The sequence below is a fragment of the Helianthus annuus genome, chromosome 5, assembly GCF_002127325.2.
Source record: "Helianthus annuus cultivar XRQ/B chromosome 5, HanXRQr2.0-SUNRISE, whole genome shotgun sequence".
Classification (NCBI taxonomy): Eukaryota; Viridiplantae; Streptophyta; class Magnoliopsida; order Asterales; family Asteraceae; genus Helianthus; species Helianthus annuus.
Window position 1 is genome coordinate 162,995,175 of NC_035437.2, and position 20,129 is coordinate 163,015,303.

The following is a 20,129-nucleotide window of genomic DNA, read 5'->3' on the forward strand; positions in this document are numbered from 1 at the left end:
GCCGCTTGGTCGGGGTATGGGATCAATGACGAAAGATGTCCAAAATCCAAATAATCCGTTTTAATCCATTATACTTGATAACTTAAACTTTGGGGGTTAATGCGACCATGTCCTGGATATCCACAGCTCACATAATTGCAAGTGGCCACTACCTAAGCGCGGGGTGTAGGCAAACACCTGACAGACACTAATCCTATATTATATTTTTATTGAAAAGTAGCGTGTCAGTTAATCATATATTAGAGTTTAGTTCCGGGCTCCATATGTATTGACAAGCATGTAATACTGGTAAAAAGAGATATCACTTTGTCTCAAGTTATTTATGAAAATGATATACCAAATGGTATAAAAATGATTTTGAAAAGATTTTCAAAACGTGTCGGTTAATTGTATTTACTAGCAAAAGCTGACGTACTTTCAAAAGACTAAGCACAGGTTAGCAAATACGGAATAGACTGGAGCTGCTCGGTATATGCATATTGGAATTTGTGACTCCACGCAAGGCCTTGTAGTCTTAACATTCATTTTTGTTCATTTCGATCCGCCTGTGGATCTTTAGTACATTTTTCGTCTGTAAATTTATTTTGAAAATTTCGGACACTTGTACTTTGTAATATTACTTTATAATCCCAAGACTTTCGCTATGCTATATGTGAATATCTATATCAATCGTCACGCATAAACCACAAGTCTGGGCCCATCGGAAAATCAGGGTGAGACAGGTTGGTATCAGAGCCAACGTTTGAGAGAATTAGACACTAGCATTTTGTGTCTAAGCTCAAATATCACAATAGCATAATCCTTAGACTATTCCGACTCTAGGAATTAACCTAAGGCCACTCATATCTATTTAGTTATTGATTTTGATATTTAACAAGAAAATTATGCCGCCAAGACGACGAGGAACGAGAAAGGGTCCTATGCGGGGAGGACCGTCACGACTACTACCATCATCCTCACATCACTCAGAATCTTCCCAACATTCGAGTGAGTCACATTCATCACAACCTGCAAGATGCTCAGTGTCACATCATTCTTCTCATTCACACCAATCTCATCATTCCCGCTCCCACTTGCATCATGATTCATTTAACCTAGCCCTTTATATAAATTCACCCCATCCTAACCAAAATCAACTCGATAACGACTCTGACCCGGAGATGCCTCCATCTGGAACCAATTTGCATCCTATCGAGTTATCTAGTGATACTGCATCTTATGCGGGTTCCCTTTACCAAGGTCCCGATGAGTGGGATCAATAATTGAACCAATTCACTTTTTATCATACCCTCGAACATCAACCTCAAACACCTTCTTATCCACCTCCTCAAACACCGTCATCTCCACAAGAGGATGAGCCAATGGAGCAACAACAACCACCGCCACAACCAAAAAAGCCTCGCACCGGTGCACGAATGTCAGTGCGTGCTGGACAATGGTCGGGATCACTTCCACCACTACCCCCAACTTATCCAACCATACCGGAGGACCCCCAAATGGGTGGACCCTCCAACCCTGCTCTTATTGTTGAATTACCTAAACCACCACCTATGGGTTATGATAACCCTATTCCCACATATCTAGATTCCGACCAGTTAAAATCGTACCCGAGTAAGATACTAGAAGACATGTGATGACAGTTTTCAACAGATTCTGACAAGTACACAAGAATATACTCACATATCCAAGATTCTGAATATTAGGGTCCATCAGTGGCGTAGCTTTTAAGGGACCGGGGGTGCACCCCCCCCCCCCGAATATTTCGGTTAGGAGTGTAATATTTTCGTTTTTTTTTCTGATTAATTAATGTTTTCGTCCCTGTGGTTTGTCAAAAATCACTATTTCAGTCCATAAGTTTATAAATTGCGATTTCAGTCCCTGTGCTTTCACTTTCGTAACCATTTCAGTCCACCTCGTAACCATTTCAGTCCCTGTACTTAACTGAATAAATGGATTGAAATGGTTATGAAAGTGAAACCCCGGGGACTGAAATGGTTACGAAAGTGAAACCACAGGGACTGAAATCACAATTTTTAAATTAATGGACTGAAATAGTGATTTTTGACAAACCATAGGGACGAAAACAGTAATTAACTCTTCTGAAAATTTTAAAATTATATAGGTCTGTCCTCGCCAATTATTTTGTCTAAAATTCCCCTGCCCCTACTAAGTTTATTGTCAAAAATATTTATACATATTTTCGTATTGAGTTAAAAAAATGTGAACGGGCTAAACTTTAAGTAAAGTTTATTACTGCTTTATATATAAATCAAAGTTGATGGTTCTTTTTTATCTTAAAAGTCTTAAAGGTACTTATCATTTAATTTTAAAAATCGTTGGGCTGAGTTGTAATTGTTCGTCCAGGTACTTAACATTTATCTCGCATCATTATAAATATTTGGTCTTTATTTTTGTTAAACAATATATAACATTTTTTTATGAGTAAGAGCGCCTCATTTGAATGAATGAAGATTATGTAGTTTTATTTGGAGTTATTATTGTTTGATCCGACCCGACTATCCGACCCGAACATATAATCCAAAACATAGCAATAGGAAAAAAAATTGGTCCCATGACTCCCCCCCCCTCCCCCCAACCCCCGCTCTCTCGAACTTTTGGTCAAGCTCCGCCACTGGGGTTTATTAACGAGGTACGGTGTCGGTCATCGCCTATATTAAACTTTTTCGGTTCATTTTGGTTAGGGTCGGAGTCGAGTCACATATATAACCAAACCAATTTTCTTTGTACGCCATTCAAGCACTTTCTTTGTAATCAACCGTGCTAGAGCCCCCACTTATTTACAAACCGAATCCTATGTTATGTATATCTTGAGCGCATGGAAAATATCACATAACTTGCTTATTTTTTTATGAAAATATGATTATTAAATTTTCCTTCTTATGACAACGCTTTAATTTGAGTATCGATCTAAAATTTGTTATATTTATAATATTTTATAAACACTTTCAATCATTGAAAATCAAGATAACCTGAATTTTAAACAAACGGTGCATACCGATTAAAGCTAATATAAATAACTTTGTAAGGAAAAAAGAAAAAAAAAAACAGAAGTAAATAAATAGAATTGACCAGTTCAACTTGTTTTGTGTTTATATTATCGTTCTACGCGTTTTGCAATAACGTAATTTCCTTCCTAATGTATTAATATGACATGAATTTGTTTAAGCAAATAGCATTTTCCTTAAATTACCTAGATAGATAGCAATATAGCAAATAAAACATATTAAAGTTATGATATTTCTGATTGAATTAAAAGTTTCCAGTTTTTTTTTTTCGTTTTTTTTTTCGTTTTATATTTTCAAACAAATCCAACGAAAATCTGAGAGAAAATTATTTTTTTGAAAGACCAGTCTTTACCCTTAAGCAAACAAAGGAAAAAAGTGTGCCTACAAAGTGAGAATTGAGAGAGAAAAATAAAAGAGTTTGAATTACATTGTGTTGCTATATGGATCCGCGGGATGGAGCTCCGAATCATCACAATAGCTAAGGAGTTAGCTTATCTATCTACTATACTAAAATAATTCATCTTTGCTACATGTCCTACTTTTTGGCCAATCAATTGGGTGATGTGGACACCCTCTTAGGCCAGAGAATTCACCTCTGGGCGCCAAACTCTTTCTCTATTCTCCTTTATCACATTAGTTCCTTCTCTCACACGCTGTTTCCCTAATTTATGTGCTGATGTATCGTCATGTCTCATGCTTCTCATCTTCTTCAATTGCTTTTCTATTCATGTTTCCTAATCCCTAAAGGCTGGAAACAAACCCTAGAACTCTTCCCGTCACCCAGCTTATCAATCTATGCCCCTCTTCTCTTCAATCTAAATCCTATTTCATAAATATCCAGACCTTTCCTTTCACACTTTTTTTTTTCAAATCATAAACCCTAGGTCTTACTCATCTGCGACTTTCCAGTTGGGTTTTAGACGATCGACGATTGTTCCAGGTGATGGCTAGAGCTATAGCCACTATTCCGGTCAGTTAAGGTTTATAGCCACGATTCTGGTCAGCTAGGGTTTCCTCCACAATTGTCGGTGGTGGTTGATGATAACAGAGATTACGATGGTGGTGGTTCTTGCTATGATTACTGTAACCGGCGGTGCAATGTTACGGTAACCCACGCGTTTTACCCAATTGCATCTTATTTCCCCTTTCCTTTTTCTGGTGACACGTCTTTCTTTGATTCTTTTCAAATCATCATCGTCACCTACATTCTCTCCGGTTCTTTTCATTTTTTAGTAATTTCATATTCACATAAACCTGCAATTGCTATAGCTAGAGCAGGTGGTTGGTTTTTTAAATCTGAGAATTTAGCATATTATCCAATTCTTATCGGACGGAACCTGCTATATGCTTTGATTAACGGTTTATTTTATTTAGTTTAGTAATAATTGTTGGGTTTTTGAGTTCATATTATTATCATTGTTGGTTGGATTTATGTTTCTCGAGTTGTGGCTATTTGTTTGTCACTGAATTGAGAGTTATGTAAAGTCATTGAATTGTGTTTTTTGTTAAAAACCTGAGACCATGGTTGCCACAGTCGGAATAGGTGTTGGTCATGGTGATTTTGTGTTGTCAGGAGGGTGGTCGTCACTGGACAGTCGTTGATAGTTAGGTATCAACGTTAACGCTGGTTTAGAATACCTAGCCACCGCCTCCGGGCATGGAGGCTAGGGTTTTGTTGGACTTATGGCGATCCCGGTTCATTGGTATCTTCATTTATGCACTATAAAATGATACAACATCAACCGGTAACATTTTATAGTTGTTTGGTGTTGTACCGTGTGGTGAAATGGTTGTATGGTGGTTAGGAATAGTAATTTAACGACCGTTAAATAGGAATTGTAGCTGTGTTTGTTTAAATGGATCGTTGTTACCCAGAGGCTGTGATGAGTTATAAAAAATAAAGGCAATAAGTCGCCATGGTGTGGCAGCTATGGAGGATGGCAGTTTAGTACCTGCAACCCCTATTGCAGCCATGGTGGCTTGGTCCTTTTGCATTCTCTGAGCCTCATGAATCTGTTAATTGCTGCCTATTTGTTTAGAAGATCATATACACTATAATGCAGGCCTGGCCCAAGGGTGAGCCAAATGAGGCAAAAGCTTTGGGCCACCACTTTTCAAGGGCCTCACTTCCTAGGTGGTACAAGTAAAACTAGGTCTGGTAAGTTGTGAAGGAGTGATGAATGTATGGAAAATCCAACCATTTGAAGCTCATCGATTAGGGTACGGAATTCTTACAACCGAAATATCTGGTCGATTCCATTGTAGTTATGTGTTATGAATTTAGTTCTGTACGTATGTGGTTTTGTCGATTTTTAATTTTCTGATAATGTAGTCGTATAATACCACAGTTTTTGCAGCAACTGAGAGTGCTTGCGGAGCATCGTTGGACTGAAGGTAAGTCTTGCTTATCCCAGATCTTTTCGCAAACTAAAGATATTCACATGTGGTTTTGTTTGTTTTTAATTTTCTGATAATGATGTTTGATTCAGGCGTGAATGGTTGAATTACGTTGAAGTTTTAAAATTAGGGCCTGATTTGAACCACTGTTGATATGATTTTATTTGTTTAAGTTTGCTGCAAGCTTTGTAGTCATCATGTTATTACTGATGATGTTTAGCTCTTGACCAGTTGACCGACACATAGAACTATATGTTTGTGATTACTCTTCTTTAAATCATTATAATATATTTTGTTTAAGTCTGCTTTAAGTTTTGTAATCTAAAGTTTAGCATTTTAGTGTTAACAGCAGTTACTCTTTCTCTAATTGTGAATCTTCTTTCATTGGTATACATTAATTGTTCTTAAAATCATTATAATATATTTCAGCGAATCCAAGGCCGGGTAAAGGAGGGTTTTTCTCAAATAGTGTTTTTTTTTTTTTGAAAAAGGCCTCAAGTTTTTAAATCGGTTTAGGCCACCAAAATAATTGAGCCGGCCCTGTGTTACTGTTAGGGTCAAGAAAACTTGGGATGGCATGTTTTCATGTTGTTTTTGAAGTTGATCTTTTTTATGCTATATAATTCTAGGTCAATGTTTGGTCTAATTGAGTAATTTCTGGTAAAATATCTGGGTATAAGTTTTTGTGTTTTGAGTTTTATTTTGCCATCTATCTCTCTTCATATATACAGGTGAAATCTTTGTTTGTTTTACCATTCATGTATCTCTTATGGATTTCATAAACAACATACCACTGTTTCTGCATTCGTATTATACACAAGTCTCTGCTTTTTGACAACTTAACTTCACTTTGGCTTGAGGTTAAAAGCTTAGTTTTGAGTGATGGAGCTCGGGCTTTGGCTAAGCATGTCAACAGAAGCAAAGGAAAATTTTGGTATCTACATCTTTTGTCTTTCTAGCATGTATTTCCTTTAGCATTTATTCAGATGTATTTTCTTAGAAATAGTTCTTTTACAAAGGGTCAACTAATTGTTTTGCTAATGCTTTTTAAAGAAACTTGACTCACAACCTAAGGGTTGTGAAGTTCCACTGATACTATTTGGCTAGAGATGGGAAGATGGTTGGGTAATGGTTTAAAACAGAGTCAGCTTAAAGGGGGTCAAATGGGTGTTATTTTTTTTAGTTTTTTTCTTTAAAATACCCAATTTCTTAAATGATTTTCTGCAAATGGGTAAACGGGTTGATTGAGGTGCACTTTTTTTTTTACCGAAAATACCCGGTCCGGTATGATTCGGTTCCGATACGGACCAGTATTTGAAGGTAGTTTGAAACATTCATATACATGTCTAAATAAGGTTAATGGTATTTAATTTGACCTGCTACTTTCCATAATTGTAACCATATCCTACCTATCAATTTCAGCAATAAACTGATGATGTACTTTTTAGGATTCAAAAGGCCTTAACTTTTCGTGGAAGACGAAGACAACAAGATTATAACTTCCCTTGCACATGACACGCTTTGGGAACTTGGTTTAGTAATCAGGGAGGGATCCAACTGATAGGTGGTCAAAAGAAAGGTAACCATTGATCCCTCTTCCTAACTGATATTCATTATTTATACATTAACTATTAACAAACACACTAATTGAACACAAATAAACGGTGTCTCTGTAAAGCTACTATTAGTAATACTTTTATGATGATAACAATTTAATATCTTTTGTCCCACCAGATGGTTAATACATATATTTATAAGAACTATGTATAAACAATAATTGGTTGTAGTTCCGGTGGTTATTGCCCCACATTTTGTCTTAAGGACCCGCGCATATATTTTATTTTATTTTATTATGAAATATATATTCTGCTAATCATGACTGCAAAACAAAATTATATTTATGTGCAATTTATCAAATCAATAGATTTATAAGAAGTATTTTCTTTATACAACCCGTGTAATACACGGGGTCTTAAGCAAGTATTTTTTTGTTGTTATCGTTGAATCACGAGCTAATTATCATTCTAACCAATGGATTTAATCTGTTGTTTATAACCGATCAAAATGCTTCAAATCATTAACATTGTTTTCAGCCCGTTTGAAACAGGTCAAACCCATTAGTTTGTGTGTTACGGGTAGCTAATCATATGGATATTGTCCTTTAACATGGTGTACAAACGTTAAGAGTGTTATTTTTCGGGTTGAGTAATGGGTCAAAACAGTTAAATCGTTGGTTGATTTCAAAACATACCAAATTTCGGATACATTTTACATACTTTCTTTTGTTAAAAAACTATAATATCACAATAGTGATCAGGTATGTTTTAAACTTTTTTTTTTGCACAAAAATATGTTTTGGGCAATGTTTTCGGCCCATTTGACCCGTTTTCTTTTCACCTGATTTTTTATTTGACCCGTCTCTTGAAATTGACATGCATTTGAAGACCACTTGAGGAACAAGAATATCTAATATGATTAACTTAATCCTAAATATTCATATTATAAGAATATTTTTGTTAATCACTTTAAAAAGATAGATTCATGTATGGCTTTATTTATTTTTTCTATTTTTTTTTGCAGAATACAGTTACACAACGAACATAACAGAAAACAGTGATGTCTACAGTGACGGAGTGGTGTTACTAGAGATCTTAAGTAGACGTAGTGCGGTCGAGAATCGGGTCAGGGAGGGTTCACATATAGTCGAGTGGGTCAAAAGGAAGTGGTTGCATTGTTGAAGACACTGAGGTTATTGCTTCATCGAGTACAACACTCCTCAGGTACTTTTTTTCTCACAAATTTTAGCAATTTTGTTGCCGCTTTTACAACTCAAAACTTAGCAACTATATTCTAACAAACCATAAAAATTAATTTATTTTGTGTGCCCGTGACTTGCAGGAAGCTGAGCTTGCCAATGAGAAGGTACAAGCTAGACAGAGCACACAATTTTGATGTCAACATGTTTGATGAAATCGACAGATTCATGAAAGTCCCAGACGAGTGGGGTCCACCTTATACACCAGGGGTACGTATTTGAATTTGGTTTGTTTAATTGCATTGTATGTATATCGTGTAATTTGATTTTTTAATTTTCTTCATGAAATACCCCTTCTAGGGAATTTTTTTGTTACCGTATTGCAGTTCTTTAATGTTTGACTTTACTAAGCATGTTTTTTTACTCTTTAAAAATGGATTGTTGAAGTTTGAATTCGTAACGGTTTCCTTATTAGCCGTACAATATATTGTTTTATCCTTCATTAACAATTATGATGTACGCAACTCTACATGTTGTTAGTACCGATACTGAAGTTTAGCTGAAACTAAAAGCGAATATCGTAAATAGCTAGCTGAAGGAATTGCCGGAATTCAACACAGCCCCTTCTACGTGCATCGCGCTTTGGTAATTTTCGTAATTTATTTCACTTTTTTTACTTTCAGTTGTTGATTTGAATTATTTTATTACTAGAAGATTACAAGCTTTAATGGCTCTTTTGAGTTTTATTGTTTTGTTTACTATTTTATGTTTTATATGGGGTGCAGCTAGACCTTATAAAGCTGAGATAACTGTTAAGGTTAGTTAAATTCACTTTAAATTTGTTTAAATTGTAATATAAGACTATTGGGTGTGGAGTGGCTTGGGTTGGGGGAATTGTTCGACATATGGCGAGGGTGGGATCCACAAGCTAATACTAAAAAACTAGGGGGTGTGGTGGGGCGTCGCTTAGCTGGGCGTGGCCAGCCATTTGGGTCGCTTTTGCAGCTGAAATTCAAATTCTGGGTCATATTCGGCATCAAAATATAGTGAAAGTTTTGGGGTATTGTTCTAATAAAAGTGTGAATCTATTGCTTTACAATCACATTCCAAATTGGAATTTACAGCAGTTGTTGCAAAGTAATCGGAATTCGGATTGGGAAACGAGGTACAAGATCGCGGTTGGATCCGCACAAGGGCTCGCTTATATTCATCAAGATTGTGTGCCTGCAATTCTTCAAAGAGATGTTAAGTGCAATAATATTCTTCTCGACTGCAAATATGAGGCTTATTTGGTTGATTTCGGGCTCGCGAAACTAATGAATTCTGCCAATTATTAGCATGCCATGTCACGGGTCACTGGATCATATGGATACGTCGCTCCAGGAAAGTTTTTTTTGTTGTTATCGTTGAATCACGAGCTAATTATTATTCTAACCAGTGGATTTAGTCTGTTGTTTATAACCGATCAAAATGCTTCAAATCATTAACATTGTTTTCAGCCCGTTTGAAACAGGCCAAACCCATTAGTTTGTGTGTTACGGGTAGCCAATCCTATGGATATTGTCCTTTAACATGGTGTACAAACGTTAAGAGTGTTATTTTTCGGGTTGAGTAATGGGTCAAAACAGTTAAATCTTTGGTTGATTTCAAAACATACCCGATTTCGGATACATTTTACATATTTTCTTTTGTTAAAAAACTATAATATCACAATAGTAATCAAGTATGTTTTAAACTTTTTTTGCACAACAATATGTTTTGGGCAATGTTTTCGGCCCATTTGATCCGTTTTCTTTTTACCTGATTTTTTATTTGACCCGTCTCTTGAAATTGACATGCATTTTAAGACCACTTGAGGAACAAGAATATCTAATATGATTAACTTAATTCTAAATATTCATATTAGAAGAATATTTTTGTTAATCACTTTAAAAAGATAGATTCATATATGGACTTATTTATTTTTTTCTATTTTTTTGCAGAATATGGTTACACAATGAACATAACAGAAAAGAGTGACGTCTACAGTTACAGAGTGGTGTTACTAGAGATCTTAAGTGGACGTAGTGCGGTCGAGAATCGGGTCAGGGAGGTTTCACATATAGTCGAGTGGGTCAAAAAGAAAATGGGCAGTTTTGAGCCCACGGTCACCATACTAGACGCCAAGTTACAAGCAGGGGTGGACCTACCTTAGGGGAAGGGGTAGCCTTCGCTACCGCTTGGCCCTCCGGCAGTAATGTAAATTTTGGGAAAATTTGACATTTCTTTGACCTTTTTTCAATTTCGTTACCGCTTTTTTATAAAACGTTACTGCCACGAAGATTTTCTAGATCCGCCACTACTTACAAGGGATGCCAGATCAAATGGTCCAAGAAATGCTACTAACGCTTGGGATCGCGATGTTTTGTGTGAATTCTTCACCCGCGGAGAGACCTACAATGAAAGAAGTGGTTGCATTGTTGATGGAAGTTAAAGAGTTCACCTGCAGGAATGGGGGAAAACTTCACAACCTTTAATGAAGCAATCATCTACTCATAGCTATTTAATGTCAGCGGTCTTAATGAAGAAGACTTTTGAACTGATCCTTTTCAACATGTAGAGTTTTAAAAGGTTGGTTCTAAGTAAGTGTATAAACAAGACTTTTAACGACTTTTGGTGTATATAGCAGTATTTAACGTAGGACGTTAACAATACGTATAACACAACTAATGTGGTTTTTAAGGAGATTTTCAACGAATTTTGATCATTACATATTCATGTATTTCAATTTGTCGTCGTAGTCTTACAAATTCGTTTGCGTTTTAACGTGTATTTAATCATAACATTTTATGTAAACAATGATAATGATAAGATATTATCTTTAATCAACCCGTGTAATACACGGGTTCTTAAACTAGTGTTATACAAAGCAATGCCGGTGTAGCTCAGCTGACTAGGATGCGGGTTTTGTTCCACACAAATATTGGGTTCGAATCTGGGCTCGCCCGGTTCTACGAAGTTAAGTTAGCTCCTGCCCTTTAATCTCAGATGAGGGATGGCTTCCTCATCATCAGGGCAATAGTGGAGGATGGGTTTGCGTGTCCCGGCAGTAGACATTTTTCCACACGAGTAATGCCGGTATAGCTTTCTAGCTAGCTATAGGACTTTATTAAATCAGGTAATATATTGTTGTTTTGGTCAAAAATTTAATGAGGATAATGCAACCAAACTCTTAGTTACGGGGAATGATGCTTGAAATGAAGAACAATAATAAGGATCACTTCGATGTAAATTGCACAAACAACACAAGGATTTATACGAGGAAAAAGCCCTTGATCAATGAATGATCTCCGGCATAAAAAACCTCGGGTGATGGAAACTACCGATCACCAAGCTCAAATAAATCAATAAATGTTTACAACTTCGGATAGTGACGAGCTAGGTACAAGGATCACTATGGTTAATTGTGTAAAAGTGTGTGAAAACTGTTAAGTGTTTGCTGAAAGCTTCGAGAGTGCAGTTGTACGAGAGTGTATGTAGCTGAAAATGGCTAAGTGTTCTAAAAATAGCTCGTCACCCCTTTAAAAATAAAAGCTAACTAAGCTAACAAACTGTCCGACTTTTGTGCCATGCTCCCACGTTCTCCACAACGTCCATTTCCATTCAAACGTGTGCGAAATACCCGTGGAATATTCCATAGTAACGTTGCCAAGACCAAGTCAAGCTTATTACTCCTACAAAACAATACGAAACATAAACAGCCAATCGTTAGTATGAGGATCCTTAGGGTGATCCATGATCCTGAAGCTCTTCTGAGGATCACCATCTGTCACAGAAGTAAGGATCACTATTAGGATAACAAGTAAGGATCACTAATTGTTAGAAAATCCTCCCCTAACAATTGCCCCCAAAATATAAGGAGTAATATGTAAAATGAATGAGTTATGTTTTCTTGATCTTATCCGTAACTAACTAACGAATATATAGCCGTTGATGTAGAACTATCCGTTGTAACCATGACGTCACAGAAGTGACATCCCTGCAGAATCATGATTATAAATAGGAGATATAGATAGGATCGTTTTGCATTTAAATTTCAGAGATACTCCCTTTATAATCTTATCCGAAGATCAAACATGTATTCTTTCTCTTCATCTTCTTCCTTCTCTTACTCTGTTTTATTTCTTTTACCGTTATCTCATCGACAATGATGCTCCGAAAGTCTCCTGCCAAAGAACCCAAAAGGAACAGCCCCTTGAAGGGTCAAGGGATCATCAAGGATTCCCCACAAGAGTGGTGTTGCTTCACTGACCCTCAGATTGACAAAATCCGGCACTGTTTTCCGGCGAATACCTTCTTCAAACCTTTCAGTCCTACTACCTTGAGTGATTACATCTCTGAGACTTGGGTAGCTTTCCCGGCCACCCCTTTCATGATAGGATACTCATATCCTTTCCCTCAATTCACCCAATCTTTCTTTTCCCTCACCGCATCTGCTACATCCAGGCTATGCCGATGATCTGGAGGGTTTTATACACCCTTGAAAGGATCATCGAGCAAGAAGGGATCGATCTTGGAATGTCAGAGCTGGGGGAGATGTATGATCTCACTACCTTCGGATCCCACCGCTACTTGTTCAAACAAAAAGCTGGTGAAGAGCACCCTGTTTTCAAAGCTACAAAAAATGACACAAACTGGAAGCGGCGTTTCTTCTTTGTCAGAAGAGACACCATTCCAAACGGAAAGGATCTGCCCAGGGAGTGGTGCACCCACGGTAGGATAGAGGATCCTGATAAGGATCACCAGACGATTTTCTTCTCACATAAGGATCACTAACACCCTTTTTTGTTTCTGATGTGCAGCTATCTCTGTTTCACATCTCATCCCATCACCTGCTGCCAAAGAGAGGCTTGCTGCTTTCAAAAGGCTTGATCCTGCAACGAGAACTTTCAACACCAACACCCAGGATTCCCAAGAGATATCCTCAGGCTCAGTCACAATGTCAAGTAAGTATCCTGTTCTTGGTATAATTTAGGATTTAAATAAATAGTTAAATATAAACAGGGTAAGGATACTTATCTTGTTTTGAACGTATAGGTGCTGGAAAATCCTCAAAAGCTGCCTCCAAGTTTGGTATGGCTGATCTTGACACCGTCAAATCCAAGAAGAAGGCCACTGCAAGCCCGAGCGTCTCCATCCCCAAGGCACCCGTCAAAAGAAGGGGTGGCAAGAAGAGAAAGAGTTCTGAAGCTGAGGACCTACAAGGCCTGCCCCTGCTCCGCCAACAGTTCCTCGAATACTTCAATGAGGTAAGGATCACTGGTTTTGCTTACATATCCTGACCATATATCCTACTCATTTGAGGATCACATGACCTTGAATCGCCTTGACTTCTTTGCAGAAATTTTCTGAGATTGAGGATTACGTGGGGAGCGTTGAGAAGCTGGATGAGAAGATCGCTGATTTCCAACAGGTTGCCGTGCTCAAGGATCTTAAGATCGCTGATCTTGAAAAAGCCCTCCAAGCTGCTAGGAACGAGACAGCCAAAATCCTGATTGACATCGACTACGAGAAGCATGAAATCGTAGAAGGTGCAAAGGTCTCTGCTGCCATCACCATGTACAGGACAAAACTGCAGATGGCTCAGGAAGCCCAGGATCCTAACTTCGACAAAAGCAGCTGGGATGTTGAAGGGTGGAAGGCAAGGCTAGCTGATCTGGAGGATGATGAGGAGGCTGAGGAGGCTGAGGAGATCCTAACAATTGAGGCTGGAGGCAGTGGCAAGGATCAAGGTGGAGAAGCTGGAGGTGGTGATGCAGTGAAGGTCTAGGCTGCATGATTGGGCGATGATGGAAACTTCTAGACATAGCCGGAGCCCAATTTTTTTTTGTTTGATGGTAGTTTGTTGAACAATTTAATGATTTGTATTTCGAACAATAGTTTTAGGTTTAAGGATCTAGGATCCTTCAGACAATAGGTAGGATTGCAAATGGTGGAGGGATCCTCTGTTTGGAGGATGAAGCCATTGTGATCCTGCCGCCTTTATATTCCTGCACTACTTAGAACTTATTATCATGGACACTGTTTTGGTCAAAAATCTAATGAGGATAATGCAACCAAACTCTTAGTTACGGGGAATGATGCTTGAAATGAAGAACAATAATAAGGATCACTTCGATGTAAATTGCACAAACAACACAAGGATTTATACGAGGAAAAAGCCCTTGATCAATGAATGATCTCCGGCATAAAAAACCTCGGGTGATGGAAACTACCGATCACCAAGCTCAAATAAATCAATAAATGTTTACAACTTCGGATAGTGACGAGCTAGGTACAAGGATCACTATGGTTAATTGTGTAAAAGTGTGTGAAAACTGTTAAGTGTTTGCTGAAAGCTTCGAGAGTGCAGTTGTACGAGAGTGTATGTAGCTGAAAATGGCTAAGTGTTCTAAAAATAGCTCGTCACCCCTTTAAAAATAAAAGCTAACTAAGCTAACAAACTGTCCGACTTTTGTGCCATGCTCCCACGTTCTCCACAACGTCCATTTCCATTCAAACGTGTGCGAAATACCAGTGGAATATTCCATAGTAACGTTGCCAAGACCAAGTCAAGCTTATTACTCCTTCAAAACAATACGAAACATAAACAGCCAATCGTTAGTATGAGGATCCTTAGGGTGATCCATGATCCTGAAGCTCTTCTGAGGATCACCATCTGTCACAGAATTAAGGATCACTATTAGGATAACAAGTAAGGATCACTAATTGTTAGAAAATCCTCCCCTAACAATTGCCCCCAAAATATAAGGAGTAATATGTAAAATGAACGAGTTATGTTTTCTTGATCTTATCCGTAACTAACTAACGGATATATAGCCGTTGATGTAGAACTATCCGTTGTAACCATGACGTCACAGAAGTGACATCCCTGCAGAATCATGATTATAAATAGGAGATATAGATAGGATCGTTTGCATTTAAATTTCAGAGATACTCCCTTTATAATCTCATCCGAAGATCAAACAGGTATTCTTTCTCTTCATCTTCTTCCTTCTCTTACTCTGTTTTATTTCTTTTACCGTTATCTCATCGACAATGATGCTCCGAAAGTCTCCTGCCAAAGAACCCAAAAGGAACAGCCCCTTGAAGGGTCAAGGGATCATTAAGGATTCCCCACAAGAGAGGTGTTGCTTCACTGACCCTCAGATTGACAAAATCCGGCACTGTTTTCCGGCGAATACCTTCTTCAAACCTTTCAGTCCTACTACCTTGAGTGATTACATCTATGAGACTTGGGTAGCTTTCCCGGTCACCCCTTTCATGATAGGATACTCATATCCTTTCCCTCAATTCACCCAATCTTTCTTTTCCCTCACCGGCATCTGCTACATCCAGGCTATGCCGATGATCTGGAGGGTTTTATACACCCTTGAAAGGATCATCGAGCAAGAAGGGATCGATCTTGGAATGTCAGAGCTGGGGGAGATGTATGATCTCACTACCTTCGGATCCCACCGTTACTTATTCAAACGAAAAGCTGGTGAAGAGCACCCTGTTTTCAAAGCTACAAAAAATGACACGAACTGGAAGCGACGTTTCTTCTTTGTCAGAAGAGACACTATCCCTAACGGAAATGATCTGCCAAGAAAGTGGGCCACACATGATAGGATAGAGGATCCTAAGAAGGATCACCAGATGATCTTCTTCTCACATAAGGATCACCAACACCCTTTTTTGTTTCTGATGTGCAGCTATCTCTGTTTCACATCTCATCCCATCACCTGCTGCCAAAGAAAGGCTTGCTGCTTTCAAAAGGCTTGATCCTGCAACGAGAACTTTCAACACCAACACCCAAGATTCCCAAGAGATATCCTCAGGCTCAGTCACAATGTCAAGTAAGTATCCTGTTCTTGGTATAATTTAGGATTTAAATAAATAGTTAAATATAAACAGGGTAAGGATACTTATCTTGTTTTGAACGTATAGGTGCTGGAAAATCCTCAAAAGCTGCCTCCAAGTTTGGTATGGCTGATCTTGACACCGTCAAATCCAAGAAGAAGGCCACTGCAAGCCCGGGCGTCTCCATCCCCAAGGCACCCGTCAAAGGAAGGGGTGGCAAGAAGAGAAAGAGTTCTGAAGCTGAGGACCTACAAGTCCTGCCCCTGCTCCGCCAACAGTTCCTCGAATACTTCAACGAGGTAAAGATCATTGGTTCTGCTTACATATCCTGACCATATATCCTTCTCATATATCCTGCTCATTTGAGGATCACCTGACCTGGAACTGCCTTGACTTCTTCGCAGAAATTTTCTGAGATTGAGGATTACGTGGGGAGCGTTGAGAAGCTGGATGAGAAGATCGCTGATCTCCAACAGGTTGCCGTGCTCAAGGATCTTAAGATCGCTGATCTTGAAAAAGCCCTCCAAGCTGCTAGGAACGAGACAACCAAAATCCTGATTGACATCGACTACGAGAAGCATGAAATCATAGAAGGTGCAAAGGTCTCTGCTGCCATCACCATGTACAGGACAAAACTGCAGATGGCTCAGGAAGCCCAGGATCCTAACTTCGACAAAAGCAGCTGGGATGTTGAAGGGTGGAAGGCAAGGCTAGCTGATCTGGTGGATGATGAGGAGGCTGAGGAGATCCTGACAATTGAGGCTGGAGACAGTGGCAAGGATCAAGGTGGAGAAGCTGGAGGTGGTGATGCAGTGAAGGTCTAGGCTGCATGATTGGGCGATGATGGAAACTTCTAGACATAGCCGGAGCCCATTTTTTTTTGATGGTTGTTCTGTTGAACAATTTAATGGTTTGTACAGAACAATAGTTTTTAGGATTAAGGATCTAGGATCCTTCAGACAATAGGTAGGATTGCGAATGGTGGAGGGATCCTCTGTTTGGGGGATGAAGCCATTGTGATCCTGCCGCCTTTATATTCCTGCACTACTTTGAACCTATTATCATGGATACCCTTTACCTACCCCAGCGGACGGGCGACGTATTGCTGGTAGATGCTCGGGGTAGGTAATTTTGACAACCTTTGAAGGGTTAGTCTTTTTGTTAATAAATAAAATCTTAATCTTTTGTCGCTTATCTTGTGTTATTATCCTTTTAGTTCCTTTAATTCTCAATTGTTTTGATGTACACTTATTAAATAAGCAATTTTGAATAAGTCAGATTGAAAACATTTAGGATATGATCCATGATCAAATATCCTATAGTTGAAACATCCCAAAAAGTAGTATATGTTTTAAGGATCATAAGTTTAGTTGTCAAATTTCAAGGGTTATTCAAATAAACAATGAATAGAATTAAAAATAGTTAAGGATCATACCTGAGGATCCAAGTTAGGATCCTAACCCTTAGTACCATAATCAGGACAATTACAAGATAAACCTTAGAGATAATTAAGGATCAAGGATCCCTAGTTGTTTAACTTCAAGGACCTGAAATAGAGCATAACTTGGGACTAAGCCAACATAAGACAAGAGTTAGCAACTGGGGACAAGCCCAAGGGTAACTGGGGACAAGCCCAAGGATAACTGGGGACAAGCCCAAGGATAACTGGGGACAAGCCCAAGGGTAACTAGGGACAAGCCCAAGGATCGTTTGTAAACTGGAGTATGGCCCTAACTGGCGACTATCCAAACTTAGTGACATGACAATGCCAAAACCTTAGCTAACGTGAAAACGTTAGAAACTTTAGGAACGGATGTATGGTACGTCTACCATTATACGTAGGATCCTAGGTATAGCCAGTACAATGGAATTATCAGCCCCTAAAGCGAGTACTGGTCCCACTGCCTTGAACTATACCAGGATCATCATGCGCTACAGGCGGAACTGGGGTCAAGCCCAAATAACTGGGGTTAAACCCAAGGAACTGGATTGCTTCTGTAGATAATAAACGCTTTGCTAAGGATACCTGAACTTTCAAAACTCAGAATCATGTGAGATAAGGATAAAGGACACATGATCCTTATCCTTATATGAGAAAATAAGGAAATGAAATAGTTCAAGATTAGGACGTTACCAGAGTAAGGATCATTGATGCTTTAAGGATCATTCCAGGATACCCCTAATGTAAGGATCATCTGTGCCATGAGGATCCTGCTCACATGAAATATTTCTTCAAATGGACAGCATTCCAAGCTCTTGGTAACAAATCACCTTCCATGGTCAGCAATCTATATGCCCCCTTTCCTGCTTCAGCTTCAATCAAATAAGGGCCTTCCCATTTTGGTGCCAATTTTCCATCAGCAGGATTGGTGGTATTCTGAAATGCTTTCCTTAATACCATATCACCAATCTGAAATTTCCTGATCCTGACATTTTTGTTGTAAGCACCAGCCATTCTTTGTTGATAACTGGCCATCCTTATCCTAGCCAGATCCCTGGTTTCCTCAATAGTATCCAGGTCTTGAGCCAAATTCTCATCATTTTCCTCAGGATCACGGGTACTTGTTCTAGCAGTTGGAACCACCATTTCTGTTGGGATCACTGATTCTGCCCCAAATACCAAAGAGAATGGTGTTTGACCAGTAGCATTCTTAGGGGTTGTCCTATCAGCCCAAAGCACATAAGGTAGTTCTTCTGCCCATTTCCCTTTCTTGGATCCAAGCTTCTTCTTCAAATTGTTGATGATGATCTTGTTGGATGATTCTGCTTGACCATTAGCTTGTGGGTGGACTAGTGTTGATGTTATCATCTTAATCCCCCAGCTGTCACAAAAGTTAGTAGTTCTGCCCCCAATAAATTGGGAACCATTATCACATATAATTTCAGAAGGAATACCAAATCTAGTTATAATATTTCTTTTAATGAAGGATATAACTTCCTTTTCTCAGACTTGGGCAAAAGCTTCAGCTTCTATCCACTTGGAGAAGTAATCCGTCATTGGTGAGATCCATGATCCTGATCCTGAATAAGATTGAGTATCCTCACTAGGGATAATTGCAGAATCCTCCCCTATTTCCATGGCCACATGATCCTCGATGGCAGGAGCCAAGATATGGATAATGGGGATACTTATATCCTCCGGGATCTTCAAGGATGATCCTAAGTTAGCCAATGCATCAGCTTCTGTATTTTCTTCCCTTGGTACCTGTGTCAAACTAAAGGAAACAAAAGAGAGTGCCAACTCTTTGACTATCTCTAAATATTTGGTTAGCTTTTCACCTTTAACAGTATAGGATCCATTAAAGTGATTTGTAATTAATAATGAATCTACATGTACCTCAAGGTACCTGATCCCCATATGCTTAGCAATTTGCAAACCAGCAATTAAGGCTTCATACTCGGCCTCGTTATTAGTGGTTTGGAACTCACAAGCTATAGAGTGGGGTATTATGTCCCCCTGTGGCGATTTTAGTAGTATACCAAGCCCTGTGCCTTTGACGTTTGAGGATCCATCAGTATAGAGTATCCAAGGATCCTTGGTCTCCTCTAGCTGCTGGACTTCTAACTCAGCTTCTTTTTGTAAATCACTACTGAAATCAGCCACAAAGTCGGCCAATGCTTGGGATTTGATGGTTGTCCTAGGCTCATATCTTATATCATAGGCACTAAGCTTCACTGCCCACTTAGCCATCCTTCCTGACATCTCTGGTTTCCTGAGGACATTCTTAATTGGAAAATTAGTTTTAACAACAATAACATGAGTTTCAAAATAATGTCTCAACTTAGTAGATGCCATAATTAATGCAAGAATAAGCTTTTCAAGGTGTGAATACCTGGATTCGGCATCAAGTAAACTCTTACTTACATAATAGACAGAATGTTGTGTACCTTCGTGATCCTTAACAAGGACCGCACTTACTGCTTTTGAGGATACTGCTAGATACAAGGATAGCACATCGCCTTTTTCTGGTTTCATCAAGGCCGGGGCTGAGGATAGGTAATCTTTGAGAGCTCTTAAGGCATTTTCATGCTTCTCAGTCCACTCAAATTTCTTGTTCTTTCTTAGGATA

General features: G+C 38.7%; 1 long non-coding RNA gene across 1 annotated transcript; it reads left to right on the plus strand.

The window, feature by feature from the left end:
- The first annotated feature begins 3,469 nt into the window (after positions 1-3,469).
- LOC118492383 lies at positions 3,470-9,599 on the plus strand. The gene is made up of 8 exons (XR_004893525.1): positions 3,470-5,246; positions 5,384-6,357; positions 6,872-7,002; positions 8,004-8,203; positions 8,322-8,448; positions 8,767-8,823; positions 8,964-8,995; positions 9,306-9,599. It is a non-coding gene; the product is annotated as an uncharacterized LOC118492383 (long non-coding RNA).
- Positions 9,600-20,129: the final 10,530 nt, after the last annotated feature.